The sequence below is a fragment of the Rhinolophus sinicus genome, linkage group LG01 (assembly GCF_036562045.2).
Source record: "Rhinolophus sinicus isolate RSC01 linkage group LG01, ASM3656204v1, whole genome shotgun sequence".
Taxonomy (NCBI): domain Eukaryota; kingdom Metazoa; phylum Chordata; class Mammalia; order Chiroptera; family Rhinolophidae; genus Rhinolophus; species Rhinolophus sinicus.
In genome coordinates this window covers 85,581,116-85,586,803 of record NC_133751.1, presented here as the reverse complement: position 1 = coordinate 85,586,803, position 5,688 = coordinate 85,581,116, and the positions used below count along the sequence as shown (strand labels likewise).

The window sequence follows — 5,688 nt, the reverse complement described above, 5'->3', positions numbered from 1 at the left end:
CCTCATGCTGACTGTGCCAGTATTTAAATTATGGGCTCTAAAGTTACTTGTTCATCACTTTTAAAATGGGTAAATAAAAATGTTTAAAAACATATTTGTTCCACTGGGTCTACTGGTAGTGGGAAGAGAAGAAGGTTGCCTTAACTATTCGCTCAATTAAGTGATCATCTCTATCCCCAAGGGCTAAAATTAATATCTCATTCATACACTGATGACTCACAATTTTGCCCCTCTACCCCACAACTTTCTGATCACAGACTGCATAGTGGACATTTCCTATTGGAACATTGCACAGGCATCTCAAACTCAACATGGCCAAACCAAAATTTACCATCTTTACATTTACAGTTTGCACTTTTGCATTTATAATTCTTTATCCCTGTGTTCTCAAATTCAGTGGATGTACCACCATCCATTGTGGAGTCATGTTTGACTGTTTTTCTTCTCACCTGGCCCTCTCCAAGTCCATGAGTTCAATGGCCTTATTATATCTAGAATTCAGCCTTTTTCTCCAACCCCATTGCCATTGTCCTAGTTGTGGGCATAGCATTTGTCACCTGGATTACTGCAATAATTCCTAAACATGCATTTTAACTTCTGAATGCATTTCTGAGACACAAATTTGATGCCACTTCACTCCTTATAATCCTTTTTTCACTGCCCATTGTTTTCTGGGGAATGTCTAAATTCCTTTGATGATTGAACTACTATTACGTCTCAAAACTGATATCTTATTCTTCTCCAGTCTCCTACTGAAGCTTCAGCCACACTAATTTCTTTACAATGCGTAAAATGTGCCAAGGCCTCTCTTATATCCTACATGTTTTTAAATCAAAAAAGGAAACATCAAACTTAATTTAAATTAAAAAAAACACACAGAAATTGTCTGAAAAAAAAAAATAGAGCAAATCAACTTCTGAAAAAGAGTGCTGCATCTTGGTGATCACATTTATTGGAAGGGTTGGAGGAAAAAAAATGCCATTTAACTTAAGAATTTGTAAGTTATCTGCAAATCAACTCATTTCAGGAGTGGAAAACTTCTTGGTCATTTTTTAATATCAAAATTTGCCCATGTGTTTTTGAATATCTTCCACATTTAAAGAGGCAATCATACAAAATCTCCTATTTTCCACACAGGGTAAATTCTTTGTTTCAGCCAACTCTCAATGGAAGAGTAGTACAAAACCATCTCCCCAGAAAAAGAGCATCGGAATATTCTGTTTTGTTGATTTATATATCTCTTTCATATGTTTCCTCATTAATTTCTACAATTGACACAGTTTCTTCCACATCTCTTAGTATCACATTTAAATGTTGATAATAAGCATGTAATCTACCATAAAACTCACTGTCATTTCTTATTTTCACATAAATTCGCTCAACCAGGCTAAGCTTGAGGAGAATCAGGGGCTCTCCTATGGTATTGGTAGTTTGTTACTGGTCCAAATTGTCTGCCATTTTTCAAACCCTGGGCCCTTTCCCCTATATCCTACACTTAAACCAACAATTCTGCTATCCAGAAATATCTTCTCACCTCTACATTTTTATCCTACAGTGCTCTATGTTGTGTTGACATCCTCTGGTGAGCGTTTTTCTGATCCACTTACAAAGAGGTTAGTTAGTTGGCCTTCCTATTACCATGAAACCCTGTGTTATCTCTTTGTACTGCTCTTAACCACATCATAAAGTAATCATTTCTTGTCTGTCTTTATTCATTAGACCGAAAACTCCTTGTTCACTATTTCTGTTTTTTTTTTTTTTTAACCTTGTCTTTGGAATAGAGTATTTTCCCTAAAATATGTGTATTATTGACTCTTCATCTTTTTAAATTCTCTACAATAACTGATATTTTATGTCGCATCTTCCCTATAGGTTTAATATTGAATTGTTCTTTGTACATTTTGTCTTGGTGAGAACATATATAAAAATGTTACCACTGACAGCAGTCATCCTTGTCTTACTTCTTATTTTAGAAGTGTTTCATTCTAGTATTTCAGTATTAGTATGACTGGCTGATGCACAGATGACCAGTAATGATGAGAAAGAATACATGTATGTGGTAATATGTTCCAGGCTCTCTCCAATCTTTTTTATTATTATTATTAAAAAATATAGATAACATACAATATTATTTGAGTTTCAGGGATACACCATAGTTATGCAACACTTATATACCTAAAGAAGTTGCTGCCTCTCTGTGTTTGTTTCTACTATGTATTAGGTAGATATGCTTTGTCTCCCAATTTTGTCTGGGTGGCCATATGTAGTAGGTGTCCTGTGTGGCCCAGTGGCACATTCTTCCTAGTCACCTGCTCCGTGTGCTCCAGAAGTGTCCCTTGTGTGTTCCACCCTGTTATAGTTAACCCTTGATTGCTATTGGCACATCACTGGGTGGTATTGACCCTCAGGCTGACTAACTGGGTTTGGCCACATCCACAGCTTACAGACTGCTGGCCATGGGACTTACCCCACTGAGTGGGATTCACCCCAATGGGCTCTGGTATCTGTTGAGACCACCCTCTGTGTGTACCAATTGTGGGGCTAATTGGGTGGTGCTCTGTTGTGGTCTGAAGCCAACCTCCAAGTATGCTGGTTCTGGGCCCTTTTTGGAGGGGCTCCAGTGCAGGTCCAGGTCACCCACTGCCCGTGACTGTTTGAGGACTACCTGGTAAGAGCTACAAAGGGATACGCAATTGTTTGCTGTTTGTGCTAAACCTGGAGGTACATGGAAGAGTCCATGCTGTGAACCAAGGATGTCTGCCACAACTACCAGGCCTGGGGGAGCTCCACAAAAAAGCCAGGACTCCCCAAGTCCAGCTGCCACCTTCCAACTCCAATAAAGTTCAGCTGCTGATAGAGATTTTTAGGGTGTGCAAGTTGGGTGAGGCAGGGTCTCAGGGAGTTACTAGAGTGGGAAGAGCTGTGGTTACCAGGTTAATGTAGACTCTGGTTTGATGCCAGTGCTGAGCCTGGAGGTACTCAGCAAAAGTCTCAGAGTACACCAAGGGCAGGTGCCACCCACTGGGGGCGTTCCAGATAGTTTTCCAAGAAAGAGAGCAATGAGGGCAGAGATGGCTGCTTGTAGAGAAAGTGCCTCCATTGTTAGGGGAGTTGGATGGGGCAGGTTCCCAGTGAATCAGCAGAATGGAGCAGGCCAATCAGATTTGGGTTTGGCCAGAGGGGGCGGGCTCAACACAGAAAAGATGGCGCTTGCCTGCCGGCTGCCTGGAAGAAGGATCTCACACAGGGAAAAATGCCAACTTTCCTCTAGTCCTTCCCCCAAAGACACTGTGTGGACAGAGCCCCAGAAAGCAGTTTCCAGGCTCTCGGCCTCACATAGAAAGGTGCTGGCTGAGGTAGTAAATGGCCATCAACTGTGATTGGATGGCCATCAGCTGTGGCTAGTTGGCCGTCAGCTGTAACCAGTGAGCCATTGGCCACTAATATAACTGCCCTGGCTATGCTAGCAGAAAATGGGGGCTGGCAAGAAGATGGTGGCTGAGCCTGCAAGCGGAGCAGTGAGGGTTGCGAACAGTGTGGCTCCTGCTTCCTGTGTCTCGCCCAGCCGCCAGCGAGACTACAGTGGTGTAACTCCCCCATCTATGGCTCCATAAGTGTTCCTTTTTGGCCTCACCATATCCTGCGTTCTCTTGTGGGGAGCGGGAGCAGAGACACCACAGGCCGCCCCGCACGACAGACGCACACCTCAGTCTTCCCTGCCCGTATGTTTCCCATGCCTCCTGAGTCATCGTCCCTCCACTGGAGCCTAAGGTGAGTGCCTGCAAGTGAGTGAATCTCTACATTCCTCCTTTAAGAGGGCATCTGGGTTTCCCGCAGCCTTCTGTCCCACCTGGATGGTCCTAATCCCCATTTGTTTTCACAGCCAGATTTTTGGGGGCTCCTTTTCCTGGCACTAGCACTCCAGGCTGTGGAGTCTGGTGTGGGGGGCTGGGGTGTTTTGGTCTTCCCGAGGGAACCTCCTTGGCCTAGATAACCCTCCTGATTCTCAAAGGCAACAGGATGATTTGGGGCCTGTTTTGCGTCTCCACCCCTCCTACTCGTCTCTACGTGGCTGCTTCTTTATAATAGCTTCAGTCATAGGACTTCTGTTCAGCTACACTTCAGATGGTTCTCCAGGTTGATTGTTCTAAAATTTAGTTGTAATTTTAATGTGTTCATGAAAGGACTCAGGCACAGTGTTTATCTACTCTGCCATCTTGGATCCTTCTCTCTCCAACCTCTTTAGAAAACTCTTGACATGTTCTTTATTCATCCTGAACTTCTCTTTTGGTGACATACATTACTTTTGTAATTACTAGTACAATATGTTTTCTACTGAACTTCATGGATGGAGGTCCTGTGTCTGTCTATCTTGTTTACCACTAACTGCTTACATCTTCATTATTAAGTCCTTGCGTCTTCATGGTACCTGGCACATACTAAGTATTCAATAAATTTTTATGGAATTAAATTAAATTTAAGAGTTTAACATTTACATTTATTGATGTAATTTGCGTGTTTAATTTTCCAATTTTTAGCTTATGTTCTAAAATTTTTGTTTCATTTTAATTTCTTTTCACTTTTTCCTTTATTTTTTGGACTATGATTTAGTTGTTTTTTTTATTTCTCTATTGTATTGGCAGTTATTTGTCTTATTTTTATAACAGTGTCTACTTTCAAGATTTTTTCAAAAGAACTATTTAACCAATATTTTATAATTTTTAAATTTGGAAATAAAACCTTTTATAATTCATGGGGAAAAATGCATGAGCAAAAAATTTCTAATCCTTTTTCTCTCCCAGTTTGCATTTATACCAAAAGAACTCACAATAGGGATTAACATGTGCCATGCCAGAAAGGTCAAGAAATTTCTGCCAAATCTTGTACAGATGAAATCAGATTTAAGAAGGGCAGAAGCACTCAAACTTCACTACTATATTTAAAGAAAGGGATCATCTGAAAAGTAATAGAAACAGATACTGATTGCATCATATTAATGCCTTTTTCCTTAAATGGAAAGGGCTCAACATGAGAACAGATTATATAACAATTGGGAGGTAGAAAGTAGATCTTACGGGTCGTCACATTTTGATGTAACTAATTGATTATATTGTATGACATACCTGGATGATAACTTGGCAATAATATATTTTAAAAAGTGATAATATACATAACTATTTTCCATATGGTCATCTTTATTGGAATTTATTTTTTAAACAGCATCATGACTATGTAGTTATGTAAACAAGTAAGTATTGTGTTTCTTTATAGTCTTAATAATAGTGAGGAATTGGGAAAAAAAAAGTCCAGATGTTCATTTATAGAAAATTGTTTAAATACTCTATGATCCATACATGTGATGTTTTTCCCAGTGAAAAAATGATCATTTCTTATATTTTACCTACATTTAAGTTAGCACTAGGACTACCTTTTTTAGGAAGATATCTTAAGAACCCTTGGGCATTGATAGTGATCCTGAGCATCTATTGGAGGAAGAAAGTGAAACAAAGAAGAGATATCTAAGCTACTTTAAGTTTCAAACAGAAACTTTTTGATGAGAGTCAGTGAAAAAGGGACTGACAATATATCATTTATGATTTGTTTTAAGTGAAAATATACTCTGATTGTAAGACAGATCACATGCAGTTTATACATGATTCCAACTTATGAAACATTGAAAGTATGCAT

The 5,688-nt window shown here is 39.6% G+C and overlaps 1 pseudogene; it reads right to left on the bottom strand.

The window, feature by feature from the left end:
* Positions 1 to 1,152: 1,152 nt before the first annotated feature.
* LOC109454640 (U6 snRNA-associated Sm-like protein LSm3) lies at positions 1,153 to 1,458 on the bottom strand (annotated as a pseudogene).
* Between the last annotated feature and the right edge of the window lie 4,230 nt (positions 1,459 to 5,688).